Raw genomic sequence first — 27,169 nt, 5'->3', positions numbered from 1 at the left:
GGACGGTGTATGTGACTCCTCGAAGGACTCACCCTGGTCCATGGCGGTCTATAAGGTCCTCGAAGGACTCAACTTGGTCCGTGACGGTCTATAAGGTTCTCAAAGGACTCAACCCGGTCCGCGACGGTCAATCTGGTTCTTGAAGGACTCAACCTGGTCCATGGCGGTCTATGTGGTCCTCAAAGGACTCAACCTGGTCCCTGACGGTCAATCTGGTCCTTAAAGGACTCAACCTGGTCCATGGCGGTCTATGTGGTCCTCGAAGGACTTAGCCTGGTCTTTATGGCCTGTATAGTCCTCGAATGACCCACCCTGGTCGAGGACAGTCTGGATGGTCCTCGAATGACCGACCCACCATGATCCAAGACGGTTTATGTGGTCCTCGATGGTCTCACAATGTTCCAAGATGGACTGCATTGTCCTCGGTCTTACTGATATCATTGTTTATATCATCTTGGTCTAACTTGTCTCGTCATCATGCCATCTTGTATTATCTGCCCCACTGGAGTACTGTGAGATCTAACAATGAACTCAAACTAGCTAGCCTCTCGAAACACTTGCAGCCTAGTAGTTGGACCCCTGCAATAATCTGATCTCATTTCTTGGAAATTGCTTATTTCCAGATTGCTCCTTATAGTTTATCGCGCGGCTGTTCTTAGAAGAGGCCCCGGACCTCAGTATCTGATCAGTGCCTGACAAAACAGACTGCCTGGATGATGTTCAAATAATCGAGGAACTCAGGTAATGCTGCTTTTTCTGTTTCTTTACGAAATTCATTCCATAGCATTTTATTTGACAACTGAAGCCATGACTGCGATGAAGATGCATGCTGTTGATCACCTCATCTCAGAGAGTAAAATGTAGGAACATGTATGTGTCACCATGTGTACTCAATCATTATGATTCAGAAGGATACAGGACATTCTACAGTTGGAGACGTTAGAATCCTGCCCAAGCGTTGACGTATCTTCAGCTGTCGACGTAGAAATAATGCGTCAGAAACATTAAAGAAATTGTATATATGAAATGGTTTATAAGTTTCAGTCAAGACTGTAATATCATCACATAGATATAACAAGAGTCCTTAAATTGAATACATCTCTGATGGATGCATATTACGCCTTAAAATCCTTGTGTCGTTTTTCAGGAAGAAATGATCATGATATGACAAGACCTAATCCTATTGCTATAGGGACTAATTCAGGACAGCCATCGTCCAAATATTTAAAAAGTCCTAAACTATGTACTCAAGACATGTGAGACTTTATTGTAATATATATATGACGCTAACCTGTAATCTTAATCACTACTGTAAATCCTTATCACTTCCGCATTGTACATTGACTTGTCAGGCAATTAATTATTGTATAATAACCTTCATTGGTAATCCCCCTTGGCCGTGTCTGCCAGCACATCAACTGGTCAAGGAAGTGCTATTGCTTTTCTGTCTGTCCATTGATGAGTCGTCGCCTGTCCATTGTTGTCAAAAACTGTATATATACTTAGTATGCTCACATCTAGACAGTGAAGGAGTACGAGTTCGGTATTTGGAATGTCTGTTGGGACGACCACGAGCAGGAGAATGCCGCTTGTAGGAAACGTCGGGTTGAGCAGGTACTCCGCTCACGTTATGTATGTCTTTTGTATTTGTTTGTCATGTAACTAAAGAAGTTTGAACTCAACGTATTCCTTCGTCTTGTCAACGTATTGTACGTACACCTCATCTTAAACATGAGCTAATACCCCAGTCGACACGTATACCACGCGTTGACAATATGTAGAACGCCGGGACGCGTTTTCTGAAGGACAGGGGCCTACCAACTACAGAGGAAGCCCTCTAAGCCGGCCTTCGTTGAGATCGGCAAGCAGTCAATTGGTCTTTGCTATGCCGAAATACGGAATAGACTAACACCGGATTAGAGGCATGTAAATGATCATAAATTAACAAGCTTCTGCCGGGACCAAATTCTAGTGCCGATATTGAGAGCATGCCGGATTGGAGGGGTGCCACTTCCACTGTATATATATTTACCGTTATATTAATAGTTGGAATTGCACTTAAAGGGAAAGAATACTCAATCTGTAATTAGCCCACGTAATTACCATATGTTAATTAGCGCTGAGTGAGTGAGTATGGTTTTACACCGCTTTTAGCAATATTCCAGCAATATCACGGCGGGGGACACCAGAAATGGACTTAATACATTGTAGCCTTGTGGGGAATCGAACCCTGATCTTCAGCGTGACGAGCGGATGCTTTAACCATTAGGCTACCCTACCGCCCCCTTGTCCTTTAAAGAAACATGTACGTGGAAAAGTCACATGTACGTGACAAAGAACCAGCGATATCGTGACAGGCTATGGTTAAGCGAACCTGACTCAGGGTACTTCCGGGAAGCAGACTGAAGGATGTACACAATAAATATGGGGGAAATCCTTTTTATAATCAAATCTCTAGAAACAGAATCCGGTGGTGATTCCGACTTTATCCCGAGCACGTCTTCTTGGGTCACTAAGTATCATATAGTGATAATATACCAGACGTTTGTGGTGCCGGATGGGGGTGCGTACAACGACGACGTTGTGTGTCGTCACTGCATGTATTGTCTTACAGAACTCTCTTCATCTTTGGAAGAGGCGCTTTTAGTCTTAGTCTTAGCGATATTTTGACTTATGGAGTTTGTTGTGTAGGAAACATATATAACCTTTATGTCTTATCAGATGGATGTCTCGTAACATCTATGAACATATCTTTTTGCGTGGGAGGAAATATTAAAACTCACTCACTCACTCACTCCCTCACTGAAAACACTTAGACTACCTGTTAACTATGAAAACTAAAATTGAACTGAAATCTTAAATGAGTGAGTCTGGTTTTACGCCGCTTTTAGCAATATGCCAGCAACATCACGGCGGGGGACACCAGAAATGGGCTTCACACATTGTACCCATGTGGGGAACTGAACCGGGTCTTCGGCGTGACGAGCGAACGCTTTAACCACTAGGCTACCCCACCGGCCGAAATCTTAAATGAAGAAAAAATACTTTCACCATTATATTTATGGGTATATTTTATTCACTATGTCTTATATGAGCTTATATATCTGCATCCATTAGTTAGAACTATTATATGAATATGTGTTTTCTGTAGTTAAAGGGACCACATTAGGCTCAGATGTGTCAGGTCCCGCAATTCGCGGACTTGGACACTATCTCTGATGGTAGGTTTGAATCCGGTCCGTCCCAATGTCGAGCATGCAGACAACACCATACCCGGTGTAGGTGTCATTAAAATGTATGCATGTCTGTCTGTCTGTGCGTGCGTGGATTGATGGATGGATGGATGCAATACCGATCAATTATGTTTCTGTTCAGAGATACAATTCACATCTACACCCCCTTACGTCACTGTACATGCAATCCCAAAGATGCATGAGATTGTCATATTTCATTGCGTTGAAAAAGTATATTTTAACCTTCTTCACTATATTTTAATGTAGGATGACTTCAGGTATTTTATGGTCCTCAAAAGAGTTCAATCTGTAAAGCTCTTGTGCTGTATTTAATGCCCCTCAAAAACTTCAACCCACGTACACACAAAGAACAAGCGACAAAGCCCGAAAGTTACATGACACATTTACAGTTCAATGAATTTTCAGTAATTCACAGAACAGTCATAGTGGTGGGTGGGGGTTCGCATTCTATTTCCTCACTCTATCGGGTGACTGTTGGGTGACACAGGCACACAGACACACATAAAAGCACACGCATGAACAGACACACAGAAGCCTACCTACCTCATGGGTGTTGCCCTCTTTACAATTGTGAAAATCTGAAACCATTTCTACACCTCACAAACTCCTGTTTATTACTTGAATGAATTTCAACCTTGGAATTGTTAAAGGGGATATTCTAAGGGTGAGCATTCACTGGAGATTTGGATTGGTAATTGTCATGAAAAATATTGCATACCTGATCCATTGTTGCTCCATACGAAATATGAACTGGTAGACAGATTTCCCTACCGAAAACGATGCATTGAAATGACTATGTATCATAGACTTGTAAGCCATTCAAAAATTCTTTCCGAAAGTCAAATACCTCCACAAATTCTACTGATCTGCAAACTGTCCTCACTGATCTTGTATCTGTAAACCCCTTTCATAGAACCAAGATCTGTTCTTATCAGTGACTGACTTCCAATTGCAAGCAAATATTGTTTGAAATGATCACACATTTGTACAGAATCAAGTAGTTCTTCCTGTGATGTGGACTGTGTTTTCACTTTCTGCTAGCACATGAAATATCACCTATTCTCGGTCTTGTATTGTGCTTTCATTTCTATGCTTGAAAAACTGTATTTCTTGCATATATGTCACACCTCAATTTCTTATCAAAGTTGGGTATAATAAAATTGGCATTTCAGTTAGCAATCTTTTCACATCTCGTTCTCACATTCTTCGGGCTGTAAAAATTATCTCCCTTGCTTAATTGTTTTTGTAACTGGAACAAACCCTACACATCGAAGGTAATATCAATACATCCAGAAATGATTTCAATTCTGTTAAACTTTATTGGGGCTTGCCAAATTTGAACACCATCTGATCTCAATGTATTTATTGAAAGACCTCGACATATAGAAGATAGTAAAGACGTGACATTTTTCGTTTAAGACTTTCGTAACCGATTCAGCACTTGTGAGTGTGTCAACATGTTGACTGAATTGTTATAATGTCTTTCAGTGGCATTTAGAAGTTGTACATTGATGTCCAAGATATTTTTTATGGATTAAACTTCTTTTTTAATTTCTCTCACAACGTTTCGAGACCATTCCAGGTCCCTTCATCAGGTGAACTGATGAAGGGACCTTGAATGGTTCCTTCATCAGTTCACCTGATGAAGGGACCTGGAATGGTCTCGAAACGTTGTGAGAGAAATTAAAAAAGAAGTTTAATCCATAAAAAATATCTTGGACATGAATTGTTATAGTCAAAGCAATCAGAAGATCACTGTAAATGTGCCTTGTCCAGGTAGTTCTTTCTGCATGTTCAGAACAATATAATGATATCATTATAACTGGGAAATATTTCTTTGGATCAGCTAACATCCTTCCACCTAATTATTCCCTTCGCGATGACCCCAGTCTGTCTGGTACAGTGAGCAAGTCCAGATGAAGTCAGTTCTACTGGAAATACCAGAACAATATAATGATATCATTATAACTGGAAAATATTTCTTTGGATCAGCTAACATCCTTCCACCTAATTATTCCCTTCGCGATGACCCCAGTCTGTCTGGTACAGTGAGCAAGTCCAGATGAAGTCAGTTCTACTGGAAATACCAGAACAATATAATGATATCATTATAACTGGAAAATATTTCTTTGGATCAGCTAACATCCTTCCACCTAATTATTCCCTTCGCGATGACCCCAGTCTGTCTGGTACAGTGAGCAAGTCCAGATGAAGTCAGTTCTACTGGAAATACCAGAACAATATAATGACACATTGTAACTGGAACATATTTCTTTGGATCAGCTAACATCCTTCCACCTAATTATTGCCTTCGCGATGACCCCAGTCTGTCTGGTACAGTGAGCAAGTCCAGATGAAGTCAGTTATACTGGAAATACCAGAACAATATAATGATATCATTATAACTGGAAAATATTTCTTTGGATCAGCTAACATCCTTCCACCTAATTATTCCCTTCGCGATGACCCCAGTCTGTCTGGTACAGTGAGCAAGTCCAGATGAAGTCAGTTATACTGGAAATACCAGAACAATATAATGATATCATTATAACTGGAAAATATTTCTTTGGATCAGCTAACATCCTTCCACCTAATTATTCCCTTCGCGATGACCCCAGTCTGTCTGGTACAGTGAGCAAGTCCAGATGAAGTCAGTTATACTGGAAATACCATTCCATCTCCTACAGCTTTGGCTGCGCCCACACTCATCTGAACTGACTGAACAATTAAGGCTTCCTCAGATTCATATTCTTTATTCTCCATAGGACCACCAAAGGTGGTATCCGAGTGAATTACAAGGTATAATAATACAGTATGATGTGCAAGATGGCAGTACATATAATGGGTACAACAAACATGACAGTGAGAGGTTATGACACTCGTGTTGCAATACTATTTATAAATTTTGTAAGGGATTTCAGTTCCTTTGTTTTACTGGATGAAAACAGTAATTTGAAAGAGTGGAGGCTGGCATTTTGGGTATATTTAGTTGGTATAAGATTTATTCTATGACTTTCAAGTGATGTACAGCGAAACATGTAATGCTATGGCTGATGAATTACAAAGGTTGTAGTGTAATGCATCTTGGATGAAGATGATGTTTGTTAAGGAAACTGAAACTATTGCTGTTTCCTGAATTGAAGTATTGGGGACCATTTAACTGTAAAATTCTGGCATATATATTCAATATTATGCAACAGCGTCTGTGTTACTCCCTCGTTACTTCATGTAAATCTTAACTGTTTATGAGCTTAATATACTAGCAGTTCCCTTCATCCCTCTAGCAAAGTGATATTTTAAAAATTGTGTGTCTTGCTTCTTTGACTTGCATTTTAGAAGACGTTGTGATGAATAAGGGCGATAGTTCTGAGGCTATATCACGTATTTATTACAATATGTGCTATCTTTCCGTCTAGATGCTAAGACCATTATCAGACCATTATCTACACCGAAAAGTTGCATGTATTGTGAATAGGAAGTTGCATACATTGAACTATTGACCTTGTTTGTATATTTTGCTTTTGGTAAACTAAACCTGTTAAGAATTGGATTTTCTGTTCAAGTATTCTCGATCGTACTCTATATACAAGTTTGTTTTGTCATGTGAAATTGAAATGTGGAAGTAAAATATTAATTAATTAATATCAGTATTTCCGTTTGCAAGGTTTAGATTGCGTTACATTATTCATTCTCATTAGATAGGCCTTCAATATTGGTGTGTGTTTGACTTTATCTCCCAAACATTTGAGCAATCACCTATTATTTCTTGCCCATTGATAACTATAATCTAAAATTATTTCAAATGTATTTTTTCATTATTTATTTCTTCATTCACCCATTTTACTCTTGAACTTATTTGCTTAAAACAGAAACACATAAAATTAATGCAGAGTGTATAGAAACATAATCATTTACTGTAAAGTGCTTCGATCTAAATATGACAAATTATATTTGCCCGAAAACTTATTATATACAACTGATCTGTGGGTATTTAGATGCATACATGATGCCACCATTTGTAATAGTTATATGATGAATTTATATTTATAATGCTTATGCCCTTAACATCAGTTTATCGTGAGGCTTTCTAAATATAGTATTATATCATACAGGGTATCAAAAGTATTGACATGACATTTAACGAGCGATTATTTGAAGATATAGGTTAATTTTTTATGTTGTTATATAAATAGAAGTGACAAAATCCTATCAGTAATCTTAAGAGTGTCAATTTGAACTCCGACTTTATCCAGCGTTCGATATTAACGTCGGTCCTTAAGCCTGAAGTCAACTGAAAACCACTCTGACCCACAGCCTTTGTTTTCTGTAGGTCCTTTTGGCCGACAGCTTTTTCATCCCCAATAACTAAGAGTATTATTTCCATATGAAAATATAGGGCCTACACATTCTGATCAGGACCCACAAAATTTTATAGTTCTGGGTCCATAGGACCTGCAGCTTTTCAGGATTTAGGGCAAACACTGACTTGATGTGAGGTGAGGTGAGGTGTGAGGTGAGGTGAGGTGAGGTGAAATTGGGTTTAACGTCTTCCTTGAGAATATTTCGCTCATATGACGACGTGCATTATGATGTGTATATAAATGATTATATAATAGTGATAATGCCATAACAGCGTATCCTGACACTATATTACATTCTATAGGTTATTTATTTAAGACATCTTTCGAAATTATAAGTCTTTTTGAAAACAAATATGTTGAAACGATTTATGTGATTTTGTTAAAAAAATCTTATGAACATATTGAAACGTTTATAAAACAATGATCATTCAGAATATTGCTTCATGCTTGGTAGTGTAATAAAACATCAATATGAAAGAAATGATTATGTAAATAATAATGTAATATGTCTATTTTGAATATTTTTACCAAGTAGTGTCTAGTTACCACAATATAGATAATTAATGATAAACAATCTATAAAATTAAATGAATAAAGAATCTATACCTTTAGATAATTACAATCTTAAATAAATCAATCAGTCAATAAGCAATCTTTGATATGAAATAAATCAACAATCAATGTGATAAAAAGAATAAACAAGCCATATTGTCAAATAAATAAATAAAATAATGCACAAACTGAAAACTGTTTTGAGCAAGGATCTGATCATAGAATTAATATTCTATAAGTTTATATAAGAAAAGCATAAGCACATATATTACAGTTTTTCGAGCAAGTATTTCAAGTTAATATACATGTACTATATGGTGATAAATTTAACACAAATATGATCAGGAAAAGATGTGTTTCTAAGAATATGAAATCGTAAAATATATGATTAAAAAATAGAAACGATAACACCATTTCAATCATCATAATAAACATCTGCTAAAAACGTCCTCAGTTCTACAATTCCGACCAAATATATTTTTTGGCTATTTATACAGCGCTCATAATCACGCACTAGTGTAGGCTCATGGCATATCCTATCCATGTATTTATAAATGACCCTTTAAGTGCTCGGGGAAGGTAAACGTCTATACCTCATCAATGGCATTATAATATGGTAACAAAACTAGGGAAATACATTTGGCATCACTTTGGTTACTGATGCGTAAAAGTTTGGAATATCCTCTCCATGGCAACCAAGAAACCTTTGGAAGAGATACTTCAAGGTCTTGAATGTTGCAACCTTGATCAAGCGGGTTTTCAGAAAGAGTCATATTACACTTTTCGAAATCCTAGAAAACGCCCACCCGAGTGTACCAAAACCCTGGGTATACTGTCTTGAGTATAGTTTGTTGTCACTCTGATAATCTATAATTCTAAATATAAAGCAAAATGAATATGGTCGTTTCCTGGTATCTTGTATTTCTAGTTCTGGGTAAATCAGTGGAGCGGAATTGGCTATTTGGCAGTTAGTGAAGGTTATCAGATCATCGATATACCTGAATCTTAGGTTGAACGTCAGGGTTAAATTGATTCTATTGTTTACAGTTTGGCAGTCATAGCTTAAATTCCAATTTATATCCTAAGAAAACGCATTAGTCAAAAGAGGGGTGCAATTGGCCTTGGTGCTAGCTTGTTGTTTAAATGTCTTATCGAATCATTTCACACAGGTTTTATCATGGTTGAAATCCAGTATTTCACATGTTCTCGAGTTCAGAATAATTTGTAACCCATTTCCCACTATTTTTGAAGACAGAAATTTAACCATGTCTGTACAATACCCCAAAGATCAAGGAAAAGTATTATGTACCGTTAGTCAATTGCTGAAAACTACCTGTGTATGTATGTATGTATGTATGTATGTATGTATGTATGTATGTATGTATGTATGTATGTATGTATGTATGTATGTATGTATGTATGTATGTGTGTGTGTGTGTGTGTGTGTGTGTGTGTGTGTATGTATGTACGTACGTATGTATGTATGCATGTCTGTCTGTATGTGTTTGTGTGTGTATTTATGTGTATGTGTGTGTATGTATGTGTGTGTGTGTATGTATGTGTGTGTATGTATGTGTTTGTGTGTGTATGTATGTATGTGTGTGTATGTATGTATATGTATGTATGTACGTATGTATGTGTTTGTGTGTATGTATGTATGTGTTTGTGTGTATGTATGTGTTTGTGTGTATGTATGTATTTGTGTGTGTATGTATGTATGTATTTGTGTGTATGTATGTATGTGTTTGTGTGTATGTATGTGTTTGTGTGTGTATGTATGTATGTGTATGTGTGTGTATGTATGTATGTATGTATGTATGTATGTATGTATGTGTTTGTGTGTGTGTGTATGTGTATGTATGTATGTATGTGTGTATGTATGTATGTATGTATGTATGTATGTATGTATGTATGTATGTATGTATGCATGCATGCATGCATGCATGTATGCATGTTGGGAGGTGAAAGAAATATAAAGAAGCATTATATCAGAATCTTAAACATGGTGTTATAGTCTTCACGGTAATAGAATTTGTATTATTCTACACATTATTATATCTAAATATCAGCATTGCTCATGGCAGTACCAAAGATTAACTTCACTCACTTACATATTATGTTTTCTGAATATAGTGCAAGCCAGTGTGATTCGTGTCATTTCTCAAAGTAACACAACACCAAACATACAAATCTCCGTGTAATTTAACATTACGTGAATTCCAAATATGGACACGTTAAAGCTTGTTAAATTCACGGTGGTGATTAAAACGAATACGCTCATTCTATTTCCATCCATGATCGTAATTAATCTTTTAAAAAAATCATTCCTTTTTATTTAGAAGTTTTGAATGCCCAGCCTACTCACTCCAACACCTGTCGATATCTCTGCATTGCAAGCGGGCTTTCCTTGAAGCCAGCATTTCCTGGAAAAGAGGTTTGACCTAGTTAGGAGAAAAATCTCTTTACTTAGGCGGACGTCTAACACCATTGTTGCCGTTGCGTATGTAATTCATGCTAACATTTAGACTAACCTTAGTCTCTGAATTTATATAATATTGATTGTAACAAATAAACCCATTTAAATTGAAAAGGAGCCCCACGGTGACCAGCGCCTGAGCCTGGAGAAGTCTAGACTTGCTTCATTTCCGGCTTAAGCATTTCAGGGAAGGCAAGTCTGTAGGGAACATAATATGGTTCAGGGACTGTGAGACAGACTAGCTAACATTTTGCCTTTCCTTTTGCGGAGCCTGAACAAAGAAACATGTGATCTCCGGGAATTCAATGCTGTTAAACAAGAAGGCGGTATTGTTACGTAATCGCCACACAATCGGCTGACTGTCAGATTACATTACATCACGTTTTCCTTTCACAATCCAGGCCGTATAAAAACGTAACCTTCAACTTGGGTTGGAATTGATAAAAATATATTCATTTATTAAAATGTGTTTGCGTCTATCGACATGAATGTTGGATTATAGATAAGAGCTAAGGCATGCCATAATGTAGACTTGTACAAGTCTCTAAGGTAATAAATTATCAATTAATATTTTAAATGAAAATCTCTAATAAAATATAAATAACAGACTGACATCCTCAGGTACTGTCCGTTTGTCTAGACTTGCCTCTTTAAAGGATAGAATTACTATGCATCCATGGGCTTAACATTCAGTACACTACTTGAATAATTGTCGCAGGCAGATCCTGTTTGAAATCGTCGCCTTCAAGCCAGTAGCGTTGTTTGGACAGCTGCCAAAATGTCAACTCACAGAGCACGGCAGAGATATTGGCACATGCGGTGAAAGTATATTCCTGTGGCTAGACGGTGGGACCGTATCCATATTTACTGATTGAACCTATTCTTTTTTGTTTTGGTATTTCTAATTTTAGTCGTTATGTCCAAGGCATGCCCACATGAAAAGAAGAAACTGTTGGAAAATGTCATGCAAGAAGTAGGTAAAGGGAGGTAACTCTAGACTAATAGAATGTGTTTGTCACGTGTCAGCTGCCAGCTGTTAATGTATTGGTATATAATAATATCGATTTATCAAACATCACTAGATCGACCTACAGAAATTCTACACCATTTCCTGAAATAAAATCCGACACCAGGGGTAATGTTAATCAAACTAGATGAACGTGAGGATAAAAACATGATATGACAGAGTATTTTCACACAAAAAAGAAAATATATATCGTTTATATTTTAAGGCATGTCATATATTCATACTCAGATTATTGTCAACCCTATAAACCGACACATTTATCTTTCAGGAGATCATTATAAAAATGATTCTCTCTCTCTCTCTCTCTCTCTCTCTCTCTCTCTCTCTCTCTCTCTCTCTCTCTCTCTCTCTCTCTCTCTCTCTCTCTCACACAAACATCTTTTGTTCCCTGTTCCCCTGAACAGAACTGACCATTATTTACAATAATGTATAAATGTACAAATATACATCATGCATCAACAACTTCACAGAGCAGTGAGAGTGAGTGGGTGATATTTGGTTTAACGCTGTGTTTAATAATATTCCAGCAATATCACGGCGGGGAGCAGCAGAAATGGGCTTTACACAGTGTACCCATGTGGGGAATCGAACCCGGGTCTTAGGCGTGACCGCCCTCAGAGCAGTGAGATCAGATACCATAGTACAATATTGAATTGTTAAACATGTTGTTTGCGTTAAGCAATAACAATGGTTTTACACATTTCTGGAGTTCCTAGTTTTCGACAGTGAAAAAATAAATCCATTTTAAATAAGTTTTTGTTCAGTGTAAAACTATTTGTGAATAAACTGTTTTCTCTCATTTTCCAAAATTGGGCAGGTACACAAGTAATGAAATTCATCAAAGAAATCGGGTGATTTAAAAGTGGCCATTTTTTACCGGCGTAAAACTAAACTCACTCACTCACTCACTCACTGTAGTTAGAACGACGAGAGGCAGAAATCAAGCAGATAAATGAGGATTTTACCGCCTCTTCAAACAGTTTTTCGCTGATGTTTCCTTACCGGTGTGCTTCGTCGTTACACGCTATGACACCTTGTATATTTTCCAACAATGTGAAGGAGGTAGCTGTTGCGTCACAATAAAGCTTTGTGCCCCTGACGCTGCGGCAGTGATGGAGTTGGAGAAGGAGGATTATAAACACCGGTGGCCTCCATCGTTCGTGGTGATGAGCGAGTGAGTTCCGTTGTACGCCGCTTTTAGCAACAATCCAGCAACAACAGAAATGGGCTTCACACATTGTACCCATATATTGAATAGAACCCGGTCTTTGGAGTGACGAGCGAACGCTTTAACTACTAGGCTACCCCACACACCCTGTGGTTTTGAGACTATCAACAGTAATTAACACGTTTGAGCTTCCGATTCCATGACTGGGTACTCGTGTGTTCACCTTAGTGACAGCGTCCTGCACGGACGATGTGGCAGCAATGCATACTGAGTGAGTGAGGGAGGTAGTGAGAGTGTGAGTGAGTGATTGATTGAGCGAGTTATTATGTCTTTACACTGCTTTTAGCAATATTCCAGTAATATCACGCCCAGAAATGGGCTTCACATATTGTACCCATGTGGGGAATCGAATCCCGGTCTAGGCTACCCCCACCGCCCCCAATGCACTCCGGGGATGATCGATCAACAATGACAACAGAAGTATACTAAATGGGCATCAATCAGAGATGGTTAAATATTAGTATTCGATGGAGTAAATTTTTATGCAACCTAAATTTGGACTATAGTCTTAGGCAAATTGTCAGTCAGAGCATATGTGATTCAAAAACCTCAAACACCGCACCTAGGGGAACAACGTCGTGGCGTCATTTATCAAATGAGCAATAAATGGAATTTCCCCAAGTTACCCAAATACCTGTCACAAAATAAATCACAGACCTCCTTATCAGTGAACAAATATGGTTTTATGCCGCTTTTACCAATATTCCTGGGAACAAAATTACCCATGTTCATTGGCGGATCCAGGTGGGGTGGGGGGTGTCCAGAGTGTGTTCAGGGGTTCGAACACACACACACCCCTTTCAAAAATTCCTGGATCCACCCATGCATGTTGGGAATCAAACCCGTGCCTCCGGCGTGACAAGCGTGTGCTTTAACCGCTGAGCTATCCACCCCGGCCCATTTAACAGTATTGAACTGGGGAAATATCTTCACAAAATATACCATAGAGGGGAATCGGCCTGAGGACGCAAAACAGGAACCACAATACGACCCGAGTTTCAGACAGATAAACAGAAATGAAACCTACTATGAACATCGCGGCCTAAAGAAGGTGGGTGGGGTAGCCCAGTGGTTAAAGCGTTCGCTCATCATGCAGAAGACTCGATTTCCCACACTGGTAGAACGTGAAGCCCATTTCTTGTGTCCCCCGTTAAGTATTATGTTACTGGCATATTGCTAAAAGCAGCGTAAAGCCATACTCATTTTATATTAATCCGACAATCAGGCACTAGGTACCATGATCTAAGATATATTTTAGAAAGCATTAAAAATATATGTATATATATATTTGATAGCAATATGACGTTGTCTATACCTATATACCTACGTAGTCCTACGTAGTCTTGACATTGTAACCCGATTCATGTCATAGAACAATCCATTATTTTGAGGCCAAGGACGCTTCAGCTCACGTCTTCTCAAACAGCCGAGATATGCAAAGTGTGCTTGTTTGTTGTTTAACGCCGCACTCAGCAATATTCCAGCTATATGGCGGCGGTCTGTAAATACTCGAATCTGGACCACACAATCCAGTGATCAACATCAAGAGCATCATTCTACGCAATTGAGATGCAATGACATGGTCAACCAAGTCAGCGAGCCTGACCACCCGATCCCGTTAGTCGCCTCTTACGACAAGCATGGGTTGCTGAAGATCAGTTCTGACGCGGATCTTCACGGGTCCTTCCCGAAATAGATCAAACAAACTGCTACCGATTGGGGTTAAGACACTTTTACGAGTTTACGCTTCTTTTGTGTGACTGCATGAATTCATAGTGTGTCACTCTACCATAATGAAAAGTGATAATATGATGATGGTGCTTGGAAACCGAGAATCACAATCTTAGGATTCGAACCAATGATTATACATGGATTCCTTGCTCAACTCTACACAATGGCGCCATTTTCGCTCATTGGCTGTCGTGTCTAAACCAAGACCAATTGCTGAAGACCAATTCTAACGCGGATCTTCGCGGTTATATGCGCAAAGCCACGACAAGAAACAACGAAACTGTTCAAATAAACCTGCAAAATAAAAGTATACAGTTTGACTTAAGAATTACAAACGGTATCGTGACGTTTAGCGTTAACCTGTTGCGAGATGCTCTTTGATGCATGGAATACCAATATACCTGTATCAAATCCATCACCATCGATTAACCCTTTCTTGTTTGTTTCAGTCTTAGCCACAATTAAATAAGGTTGGATACTTTCGTTGCTGGACAGTTAAAGTCATTGTTCGGGGCATCGCTGCCTTAATGGCCAAATATTCTGTTGAAAATTATGTTTAAGTTCTAGCAATTGGTTTCGATAAATCGGACAGTCGTCTTAACTATATTTATCGTGTTGGAATCAAAGAGGTCTTTCTGGATATAGGCGGGGTAGTTTCTTTATGACGGTTTTCAGGAATCAAAATTATGCAACATCCGGTCGACTCCCCTAATGCGAGTACAAGCTGGGAAGTCAATTTCAGCCGTGCTGTTGCTTCGGAACTGCTGATAGCGGCATAAAATATTACTCACCCCCGGTATTATATTCCCATGGATGCAGATTTGTGCAGTTAAAGAACATGAGTAAGAGAGTAATTTGGGTTTTTATTTGGCAATATTCCAGCAATAAGACGACGAGGGACATTCAAAATGAGCTTAAAAAATGTGGGGAATTCGGCGTGACGCGCAAACACTTTAACTACTGGATTACCTCACCCCAAGAATATGAAGATGATATACAAAATCAGAATGAAGCAGTAATCAAATTATTGTACATTACTGCGTTATCCCAATATATGCGCGCATATGTTCCCTGTGCACCGGTACAGTAAAGCGTGAAATGCCTTACACCTGTTTGTACCCACACATATACATTAATCTACGGATTCATCATTAAACATACGTCACAGTCGTGTGAGGGAAATTTTTTGGGGAAATAATATTATTGCTTTTGTAGCGGAAACCGTGAAGACACAAAGCGATCATAAGCGCTCCCATACTTTAACATAGAGTCATAAGCCCTGGGCCCCGTTCCTCAAAGCGATCGTAGCGCTACGACTGTCGTAATTCTATGTTAAAGTATGGGAGTTACGATCACCTTAGCGCAACGATCGTTTTGAGGAACGGGGCCCTGGTCTTAAGCAACCTATCCTTGTCACGAGAGGCGTCTAACGGCAACAGGTGGATATGCTCGCTGACTTGGTCAATGCATATAACCGTAACCCCATCGTGAAGATGTGAATCACTGGATTGTCTGGTCAAACGTTTGATTTTTTTTAGTGGGATAAAACAACCAACAAATACATAACAAGAAAAAAATTGCTTGTTAGTTTAAACAATGATGATTTTACAAAATTAGGACAATTTATCAACAGTTTCTTTTGTGTACATTTTAGTTCAATATGGTAATATCATAAGGCGTAAAACGTATAAAACTTCAGCTACTTCAAAAGAATACAACTTAACCGAAAAGGAAGCATTTGTCACCCAAACAAATACGTCCCCGAAAGAGCTGAAAGAGGTATACGTATTTTGTAAAAGAAAATGGTAAGAAGTGAGTGAGTGAGTGAGTTTTACGCCGCACTCAGCAATATTCCAGCTATGGCGGCGGTCTGTAAATAATTGGGTATGGACCAGACAATCCAGTGATCAACAGCATGAGCCTCGATCTACGCATTTGGGAACCGATGACATGTGTCAACCAAGTCAGCGAGCCTGACCACCCGATCCCGTTAGTCTCCTCTTACGACAAGCATAGGTTGCTGAAGATCAATTCTAACCCGGATCTTCACTGATCTGGAAACATTTTAATTATTCCCAGGTTTCTTCACCAGGTTTGGGATAAACAAATGTAAAATAAGTAATAAGTCCGACAGAATGTCCTTTAAACGGAGTGTCCGTAAAGCGAAGGTAGATGTTTGATCGATAGGCTGCCTGATCCTGTGCTTGTCTGGCAAACCTACAGGCTTTGCCGTGTGACTCACAGCACAAGGGTCCTGCATTGGAGGTACTCCCAGCGTTCGCTCTACCAAGTGCCTCACTGCCACGCGCTGGACTGACGCTGTTTCTGTGTGAAGCACAACCCGCTGACAGTGATACAGCCACACGTCATCCTAACGCTCTCGTAGTGTCGTAGTAACAAATCGTCGACGGTGGTGTCACTCTCGGACTACGTCGCTAGCGACACTTAAAGGACTTACCCCACAATGGTGAGTCATTGTCACTGTTATCTTCCATGCATATTTCAGGATCAGCTCGCGAAGACTGTGATGCGGTGGCGGTTTGTGTTGATATTCTGACTAACAATTGCCCGTGGTACCCGAGCTAGTGTAACGTTAAGCCCAACCCAGGATATGATAGTGGGGATCTTAAAATTTAAAAACAAATTTATATAGTCAGCTTGTTTGATGACTGGAATTTATGAGCCATTATATTATTATATTAATATTATTGTCATAGTATCCTTGCATTCACTCCTAGTGCTGCTTTGTGCCGTCCTACTGTTGTTGTATCATTCCCAGTACTACTGTATCATGTCCTTGAGTGCATTCTGGCGTCCTGTACTAGTATAGCTGTATCCTGTCCTGACATTCCTGCGTCCTATCCTAGTATTGTATCCACTCCTAGTATTATATCCACTCCTAGTATTGTACCCACTCCTAGTATTGTATCCACTCCTAGTATTGTACCCTGTCCAAGTGTCCTTTGTACCCTGTCCTTGTATCCTTGCACCCTGTCCTAATATTATTGTACTCTGCCCAGTATTATTGCACCCTGTCCCAGTATTATTGTACCTCTCGAGTATTATCCTTGTACTCTGTCCCAGTATTATTGTACCCTGCCCAGTATTATTGTAGCCTGTCCAATTATTATTGCACCTGCCCAATTACCTTGTACTCTGTCCCAGTATTATTGTAGCCTGCCCAGTATTATTGTAGCCTGCCCAAGTATTATTGTACCCTTTCCTAGTATTATTGTACCCTGTTCTAGTATTATTGCACCCTGTCCCAGTATCATTGTACCCTGCCCTAGAATTATTGCACCCTGTCCTAGTATCCTTGCACCTGTCCCAGTATTATTGCACCCTGTCCCAGTATTATTGTACCCTGTCCTAGTATTATTGTACCCTGTCCTAGTATTATTGTACCCTGTCCTAGCATCCTTTTTTTGGTTATTATTCACCTCGTACCAGGTATATTGCACCTGTCCTAGTATTCATGCATCCTGTCCTAGTATCCTCTATCATTGTCTCAGTATCCCTGCACCTGTCGTAGTATTCATGCATCCTGTCCTGGTATCCTCTATCATTGTCTCAGTATCACTGCACCTGTCGTAGTATTCATGCATCCTGTCCTAGTATCCTCTATCATTGTCTCAGTATCACTGCACCTGTCGTAGTATTCATGCATCCTGTCCTGGTATCCTCTATCATTGTCTCAGTATCACTGCACCTGTCGTAGTATCCATGCATCCTGTCCTGGTATCCTCTATCATTGTCTCAGTATCCCTGCACCTGTCCTAGTATTCATGCATCCTGTCCTGGTATCCTCTATCATTGCCTCAGTATCACTGCACCTGTCCTAGTATCCATGCATCCTGTCCTGGTATCCTGGTATCCATGCATCCATCCTGGTCTCATTGCCTAGTATCACTGCACCTGTCGTAGTATCCATGCATCCTGTCCTGCAGTATCCTCTATCATTGTCTCAGTATCACTGCACCTGTCCTAGTATCCATGCATCCTGTCCTAGTATCTATCATTGTCTCAGTATCACTGCATCTGTCCTAGTATCCATGCATCCTGTCCTGGTATCCTCTATCATTGTCTCAGTATCACTGCACCTGTCCTAGTATTCATGCATCCTGTCCTGGTATCCTCTATCATTGTCTCAGTATCACTGCACCTGTCCTAGTATTCATGCATCCTGTCCTAGTATCCTCTATCATTGCCTCAGTATCACTGCACCTGTCCTAGTATTCATGCATCCTGTCCTGGTATCCTCTAGAATTGTCTCAGTATCCCTGCACCTGTCCTAGTATTCATGCATCCTGTCCTAGTATCCTCTATCATTGGTCTCAGTATCACTGCACCTGTCCTAGTATTCATGCATCCTGCCCTAGTCCCGCGCTGTATCCCTGCACATACAGATTGCGTGTTCAGTTGTCAAGCGCAAAGAAACACCTGAACAGTGCCCTACAAAACAACGGCTATGATTATCTGTCCAAGGCCGTATGAAAATATTTACTCCGATTTAATATCAGGCTAGAGGTTGACAGTTCTACGTTGTTCTGCCGACAATCTTGTAGACACGGTAACACCTAGCAAATACTCCGGTCAACTATTCCAAGAATTTCAGAATTTATTCCAATACAAACTTTGCTTTAGGCCTGATAATGTTTGATTGTATGTCTTTTGGGTTAAAGTTTGGCAAATCTGTCGTCTAGTTGAAACATTAAACTTTGTCGTTTTTCTTTCGTTGAACCGTTTAATGATTTTTCTACAAGTGCTATTTTCAAAAAGAACATAAATAAATAACAGGATAAATACCCAACGAGAATGGATTTCAGTGACTCTCGTATTACTCAGGGGTTTTCAATGCAGAGAATGCCAGATTACTGAGTGTATTGTATCAGAGAGAGTATCTATACCGTACTAAGACACAGACTAGATTACACAGATGCATGGAATACAGAGAATACTGTACCAGCAAGTTTCGGCTTGCAGACAGTGTGGGGATACCGAGGACGCAAATGGAGGGGGATGAGGCTTTGAAAGGGGGTGAGGGGGGGCACTATAACTGAGGTTGTCAGTTCCCCGAGGCACTGACATACTGGGGATGCTATGTATCTGAGAGTATAAACTTCGTATAGCAGAGACAACTAGGGTCTATGTCGCAGGGGCTGGGTCAGAGGGGACCAGAGGAAGGTCACCAGGACCTAGAAAGGGGTCAAACAAACATGCATACTTAGAGAAGGCCACGTCGAAATGGACATTCAAAAATTACATATAAACTGTACACAATCCTGATGTATTACATAGAATCCTATACAAGGGTGAGCACAAAGACTGATGTATAACAGATAATGTTATGTGACAGTGAGTACAAAGACTGATGTATAACAGATAATGCTATGTGGCAGTGAGTACAAAGACTGATGTATAACAGATAATGCTATGTGGCAGTGAGTACAAAGACTGATGTATAACAGATAATGTTATGTAACAGTGAGCACAAAGACTGATGTATAACAGATAATGCTATGTAACAGTGAGTACAAAGACTGATGTATAACAGATAATGCTATGTGACAGTGAGTACAAAGACTGGTGTATAACAGATAATGCTATGTAACAGTGAGTACAAAGACTGGTGTATAACAGATAATGCTATGTAACAGTGAGTACAAAGACTGATGTATAACAGATAATGCTATGTGACAGTGAGCACAAAGACTGGTGTATAACAGATAATGCTATGTAACAGTGAGTACAAAGACTGGTGTATAACAGATAATGCTATGTAACAGTGAGTACAAAGACTGGTGTATAACAGATAATGCTATGTAACAGTGAGTACAAAAAGACTGGTGTATATAATGCTAGATAGTGAGTGCTATGTATAACAGATAATGTACAAAGACTGGTGTATAACAGATAATGCTATGTAACAGTGAGTACAAAGACTGATGTATAACAGATAATGCTATGTGACAGTGAGTACAAAGACTGGTGTATAACAGATAATGCTATGTGACAGTGAGCACAACGACTGGTGTATAACAGATAATGCTATGTAACAGTGAGTACAAAGACTGATGTATAACAGATAATGCTATGTGACAGTGAGTACAAAGACTGGTGTATAACAGATAATGCTATGTAACAGTGAGTACAAAGACTGGTGTATAACAGATAATGCTATGTAACAGTGAGCACAAAGACTGGTGTATAACAGATAATGCTATGTAACAGTGAGTTCAAAGACTCGTGTATAACAGATAATGCTATGTAACAGTGAGTTCAAAGACTGGTGTATAACAGATAATGCTAATGCGAGGACTGATGAATGGCAGGTAATGCTAATGGATTTTAATGGTATTTGTAAGTTGATTTTAGTGTACTTCATTGTGTATGCCAGAAGAGCTTGTTGTGTTGACCTTTTAACATCTTCAAAGTAGGAGTTAAAATTTTATGGATATAATTTCACAGGTTACTTATTACCCCTACATCGTGACTGGCCAAAGTATCCTAATCACTAATAGATAGGATTAATTAACATAGGGCTCGGTGAGCGGGAATTTCGACATATCACGATTACCCCATACAGACGCACCAGATATAATACAGATAATACCATAGTGCCATGTAACTTGGAATAATTGTTAAAATACATTCTTACTATTGTGCTAAACTCAGGAATAAGTTGACCTAAAGTCCCGCTGGTAGATTAAGCTGCAGCCTTTGCCATCAGATTATAATCAAGGAGCTCCATTGGTAGTAAACCCAGATAGCCATCACTATTAACTAAACCTTATCTTCTAAACGGCAGATAATCTGAAATACAGCGATGCATAGTTTGGAGAGATTACTAATTGTTAATGTGCTATTTGATACGGGGTTTTTTCCAGTTTCAATCGGAACAAATCCGGAAAAGTTGAGCGGTTATCATCATTACTTTTAGAACGCTATGGTACTATTATTACTATGGCTCTACAAATGCTAATGATGATATGAATATAAAACATATTAACATGAATAATATAGTCATGTCACAGGGGTAAGAGAAAGTGCACAGTTCACCGGAATATCATGAATTAATCAGGAGTTAAACAGGCTAAACACTCGAAGTTTTAGCTTACAATCTCACATGCACGAAGAAGGCCACATGTCTTAGCCTACATCTCACCTTCGTGGTTCTCATCGTTTAATACCAGTTTAGTCCAGTCATCCTAGCTCAAATTTAGCTCAACCTAGAACAAATTGCAATAAAAGCTAACTCTTCTGTTTTGTAATCCTCATAGTATGTATTTTAAGATATCAAAAGTATAGGAATGTATAGTGAACGAAAATTTTATTTTTCCCACCAAAACGCACGTGCATGTCAGTTCGTCCCAAGAGCGATTGAATGAGTACACTACACAGAGATATGTCACGTAAAGGGCATTTATCACATAAATTAATTTTTTAGTGCACAACGTATTAATTATATAGATGATTTGTAATTAAAAACATCAAATTTACCGTATTTAACATAAATGCAAGTAACAAGACTAGTAATTCTCTTTACAACTTACTAGTTTATTAATATATATAACAGCAGGTGATCAGTGAATCCGTTACCGAAGGATTTCCAACTATCATTTCAATTTAAGTATATGTTCTATGACAACCAGACAGTATGAAAATAAACATTTATATAAGTATTTACCGTATTTACCCTATTTCAGTGACATTTCTACTGTGTATCATGAACGTTGAAGGGCGTCAACGGCTCGAAGTGAACTATCGTTCAGTACCCATTGCGTCAATGATTCTCGGCCTTGAGTGATAGTATATGTAACTTATGTATATATTAGACATTAATGATATCAGTTAACTTGTAAATGTGTAAAAACAATTACCCTGATTGCGTTGAGCCGCCAGCGACAATACGCTCATCGGCCATCTTGTTTACGTAATGCAATCTACAGAAACACAGTGAGTAACAGCGGCCATGTGTATTTCCGTATCAGATGTACGCAATTTGACATTACAAAAAAATACCTTTTCGAACAAAATCGTTCATGATACTTTTCTATACTTTTGATATGTTAAAAGTACACAACTTACTTACTTGTTTCAGCAAAACTTGTTTTTATTGCAATTTGTTCTACCCCTTTTGCCAGTATTACTGGACTAGTTTCAATTTGTAATCGATGTCTACCTGACGTTCATGGTTGTGTCTTGTAAACTGCGGTCAACCAGTGAACATGCCAAATGCCGTTGAGTGGACTTTGATAAACACGTTTACTTTCAACCCAACTGGTATACAAGTGTAATGGTGTAATTGTCACCCATCTCACAATACGTCTATACATGTGCCTACAGATCTGATGAGATGGTTTGAACGCCTTTCAGTTAATCAAAGAAAGTACAAACTTGAGAATGGGCTTTAACACACCCATGATTACACAATGCCATTTAGAAAGTCATCAAATGTAACATATGTTACATTTGGGATTACACTTTTTCAGTAAAGTACAGATTCTAATACTTTTTGGGTTGAGTCCCATCCGGGATTCGACCCCGCACCCTCAGAGTCAGGCACCTAATCGCCAGCACACAAAGACAGCCGCCTAAACCGCTCAGCCACCGCGACTTCCACAAGAATGGAAGTCGGACAACTATATTACAAAAATAACATATGTTACGAAACAAACATGATCATATCGTTACTAGGATGAAAACGGTAGTGGAAACACTGAAAAGATAACGTCCAAAGAATATCTGTGGTGCCCGTGTCAACTACATTCCCGTCGACTCGTCATGCCCTGTTATTGTTTTTTTAGGGGTGGGGGTGGTGTTTGTTTGTTACGTTTTAATTTTGGGGTGTTGGGGGATGGGGGTGCTTTGGGGTGTGGGTGTGTAGGTCTGGGGTTAGAATTGATCTTCAGTGACTTGTTGTAAGAGGCCACTAACGGGATTGGGTGGTCTGACTCGCTGACATGGTTGACACATGTCATTGTATCCCAATTGCGTAGATCGATGCTCATGCTGTTGATCCCTGGATTGTCTGATCGAGACTCGATTAGTTACAGACCGCCGCCATATAACTGGAATATTGCTGAGTGCGGCGTAAAACTAAACTCACTTATTTTCGCTTTGGGGGTATTTGTTTGTTATATGTATTTCAACAATCAAACATGATGCAGCTTTTGCCTGTAGTAAACATAACACAATATGCATGCACGGCTGCGGTATAGATTTGAAATAATATATTACTTGTCTCTCAATTCATCTATATTGCTAGCTATTAGACAAAAAGTATCATGGCCACTTTCAATATTGATCTCTTCCATACTAAAATAATATTTTCGTCAATTTGTCGATACCACAATCAGTAGAATAAATTATAAATGCATTCGCTCAGAGTTGAGGATCCGAAAACCAAAATGTTCCATTAATTGCATACTGGAAATTCTCCGAAAGGTGATACCCTAGATCGAATGTTTGACCAATCACTTCATCATTATATACATGCATAATGGAAACCGAGCTTCCGTCGTGTCAGAATTTCTATCATAGACAACCGGTAATATTAATTAATGTGAGTGCGGCAAATGAATATTTAATATAAAAACTAGGTTTCGCTCGGTAGGAAATATCGATTAGAAAATGTAATGTTATTTTCACATCATTATCACACGATATTCAGAATGTGTTAAAAGACGAAACCAATTTGTATATTCTCTATTTCCAAAAAAAATTAATTAAACAAAACCCCGCGAAACAAAACAGATTTGAGCATCATTTGTAAATGTTAAGTCGCGTACATATACGTCGAGCGTTCTACCTCAGCATCTTCATCTTGGCTCAGTGTGTTTGTAATAAATACCTACGTCTCAAGTGATGCGGCTGTAACTGGTAGCACACGGTCGTAATTACCGTTGGCAATCAGCGTCGAGCTTGAGGCAAGCTATGCCCTGATGATTATGGCGAGATATCATATTCATAAAACTGTCTCAGCATCCTTGCAGAGCATCCTGGAGCTACTTACAGCAGGCCCGGGGCTTATCTCCACACAACACCCTGTGTTTTGCTCGGCAATGCTTGAACCTATTACTACGTTCCCATTACACCCAGAGACTAAGTGTTTGTAATTGTCTAATTGTCTCGCTGTGAGAGTAACCGTGTGTACAAATGGCTGTACTGGCGATGCATTTTATACATGGGTATAATTCCATGTGATAATGCTTGGGAATAATGTTCGTAAGTAGGGGTCAGAGCCCTCCTCGGGGCGATATGAACTTTCGACGCTCGAGGCGTCAGCGATGCGAAGCGACGCGAAACCGTTAGGCGAGACTCGCTCTAAATTGTCTGACCTTGGCACGTGTTGCACGTGCTGTAATCTGTTGAATAAACATGGTCTATTTGCATATGCTTGTTTAAATTATGCATCACAACCCGACGTGATTTTCCTTCCTTTAAATCACCTGTAGGCGATGTCGTGTAGTTGTTTACGTCGACGTCGTGGTATATCCATCCACACGGTGAAGATAAAGGGTCTCCGTGATATATGTTATGTAGAGTCTCTGTGGTGTAAAGCTGTAGTGTCTTAACGGTGTGATATATGATTGAGTATGGGTGTCTCTGTGATTTAGTGTGTAGACGGGCCATGGTGTACAGATATAGGGTCCCCATGGTGTACAGATGTAGGGTGTACACAGTGTACTTAATATAGGGTGTGTACAGATATAGTCTCTTCATGGTGTACAGATATAGGGTCTCCAGTCTTCATGGTGTACAGTGATATACAGATATAGGGTCTCCATGGTGTACAGATATAGGGTCTCCATGGTGTACAGATATAGGGTGTACAGATATAGGGTCCATGGTGTACAGATATAGGGTCTTCATGGTGTACAGATATAGGGTCTCCATGGTGTACAGATATAGGGTGTCAGATCCATGGTGTACAGATGTAGGGTCTCATAGTTGTACAGATACAGATATAGGGTCTCCATGGTGTACAGATATAGGGTCTTCATGGTGTACAGATATAGGGTCTTCATGGTGTACAGATATAGGGTCTTCATGGTGTACAGATATAGGGTCTCCATGGTGTACAGATATAGGGTCTCCATGGTGTACAGATATAGGGTCTCCATGGTGTACAGATATATGGGGTATGCGGGGTCTCACAGTGTACAGATATAGGGTCTCCATAGGGTGTACAGATATAGGGTCTCCATGGTGTACACAGATATAGGGTCAGTAGGGTACAGATATAGGGTCTCCATGGTGTACAGATCCATGGTGTACAGATATAGGGTCTCCATGGTGTACAGATATAGGGTCTCCATGGTGTACAGATATAGGGTCTCCATGGTGTGTACAGATATAGGGTCTCCATGGTGTACAGATATAGGGTCTCCATGGTGTACAGATATAGGGTCTCCATGGTGTACAGATATAGGGTCTCCATGGTGTACAGATATAGGGTCTCCATGGTGTACAGATATAGGGTCTCCATGGTGTACAGATATAGGGTCTCCATGGTGTACAGATATAGGGTCTCCACAGTGTACAGATATAGGATCTCCACAGTGTACAAATGTAGGAACTCCATGGATAGGTATATGGTCTCCACCGTGTACAAGTATGGGGTATCCACAAGATATACATATAGTCTCCACTGTGTATGCATATATGGTATCCACGGTGTACACATAAAGGGTCTCCATTGTGTATAGGTATATGGTCTCCACTGTGTATAGGTATATGGTCTCCACTGTGTATAGATATATGGTCTCCACTGTATATGGTCTCCACTGTGTATAGGTATATGGTCTCCACTGTATATGGTCTCCACTGTGTATAGGTATATGGTCTCCACTGTATACAGATATATAGGTATATGGTCTCCACTGTGTATAGGTATGTGGTCTCCACTGTATGTACATATAAAGTCTCCACTGTGTATACGTATGTGGTGTCCACTGTGTATACGTATGTGGTCTCCACTGTGTATAGGTATAGCGTGTTTACTGTTTATACATATAGAGTTTCCACTGTGTATACATATAGGGTTTCCACCATGTATAGGTGTGTGATCTCCACTGTGTATAGCTATGTGGTCTCTACTGTGTATACATATATGGTCTCCACTGTGAATAGGTATGTGGTCTCTACTGTGTATACGTATAGGGTCTCCACTGTGTATAGCTATGTGGTCTCTACTGTGTATACATATAGGGTATCCACTGTGTATACATATAGAGTCTCCACTGTGTATAGCTATGTTGTCTCTACTGTGTATACATATAGAGTTTCCACTGTGTATACATATAGGGTCTCCACTGTGTATAGCTATGTGGTCTCTACTGTGTATACATATAGGGTCTCCACTGTGAATAGGTATGTGGTCTCTACTGTGTATACATATAGAGTTTCCACTGTGTATACATATAGGGTCTCCACTGTCAATAGGTATGAGGTCTCTACTGTGTATACATATATGGTCTCCACTGTGTATGCATATAGGTCTCCACTGTGTACACCTTTAGGGTCACCACTATGTAC

General features: G+C 39.4%; 1 long non-coding RNA gene and 1 pseudogene across 1 annotated transcript; one reads left to right on the top strand and one right to left on the bottom strand.

The window, feature by feature from the left end:
• Window positions 1-6,695: 6,695 nt before the first annotated feature.
• Window positions 6,696-23,125, bottom strand: LOC124289832. The gene is made up of 3 exons (XR_006901769.1): window positions 23,114-23,125; window positions 15,023-15,030; window positions 6,696-7,619 (listed from the first exon to the last, which is right to left on the bottom strand). It is a non-coding gene; the product is annotated as an uncharacterized LOC124289832 (long non-coding RNA).
• Window positions 16,897-27,169, top strand: part of LOC124289828 — a 30,905-nt pseudogene continuing 20,632 nt past the window's right edge.

The sequence above is a fragment of the Haliotis rubra genome, unplaced genomic scaffold (genome assembly GCF_003918875.1).
Source record: "Haliotis rubra isolate DU_JTF1 unplaced genomic scaffold, ASM391887v1 Scf45, whole genome shotgun sequence".
In the NCBI taxonomy this organism is placed as follows: Eukaryota; Metazoa; Mollusca; class Gastropoda; order Lepetellida; family Haliotidae; genus Haliotis; species Haliotis rubra.
This window is presented reverse-complemented; position numbering and strand designations above follow the sequence as displayed.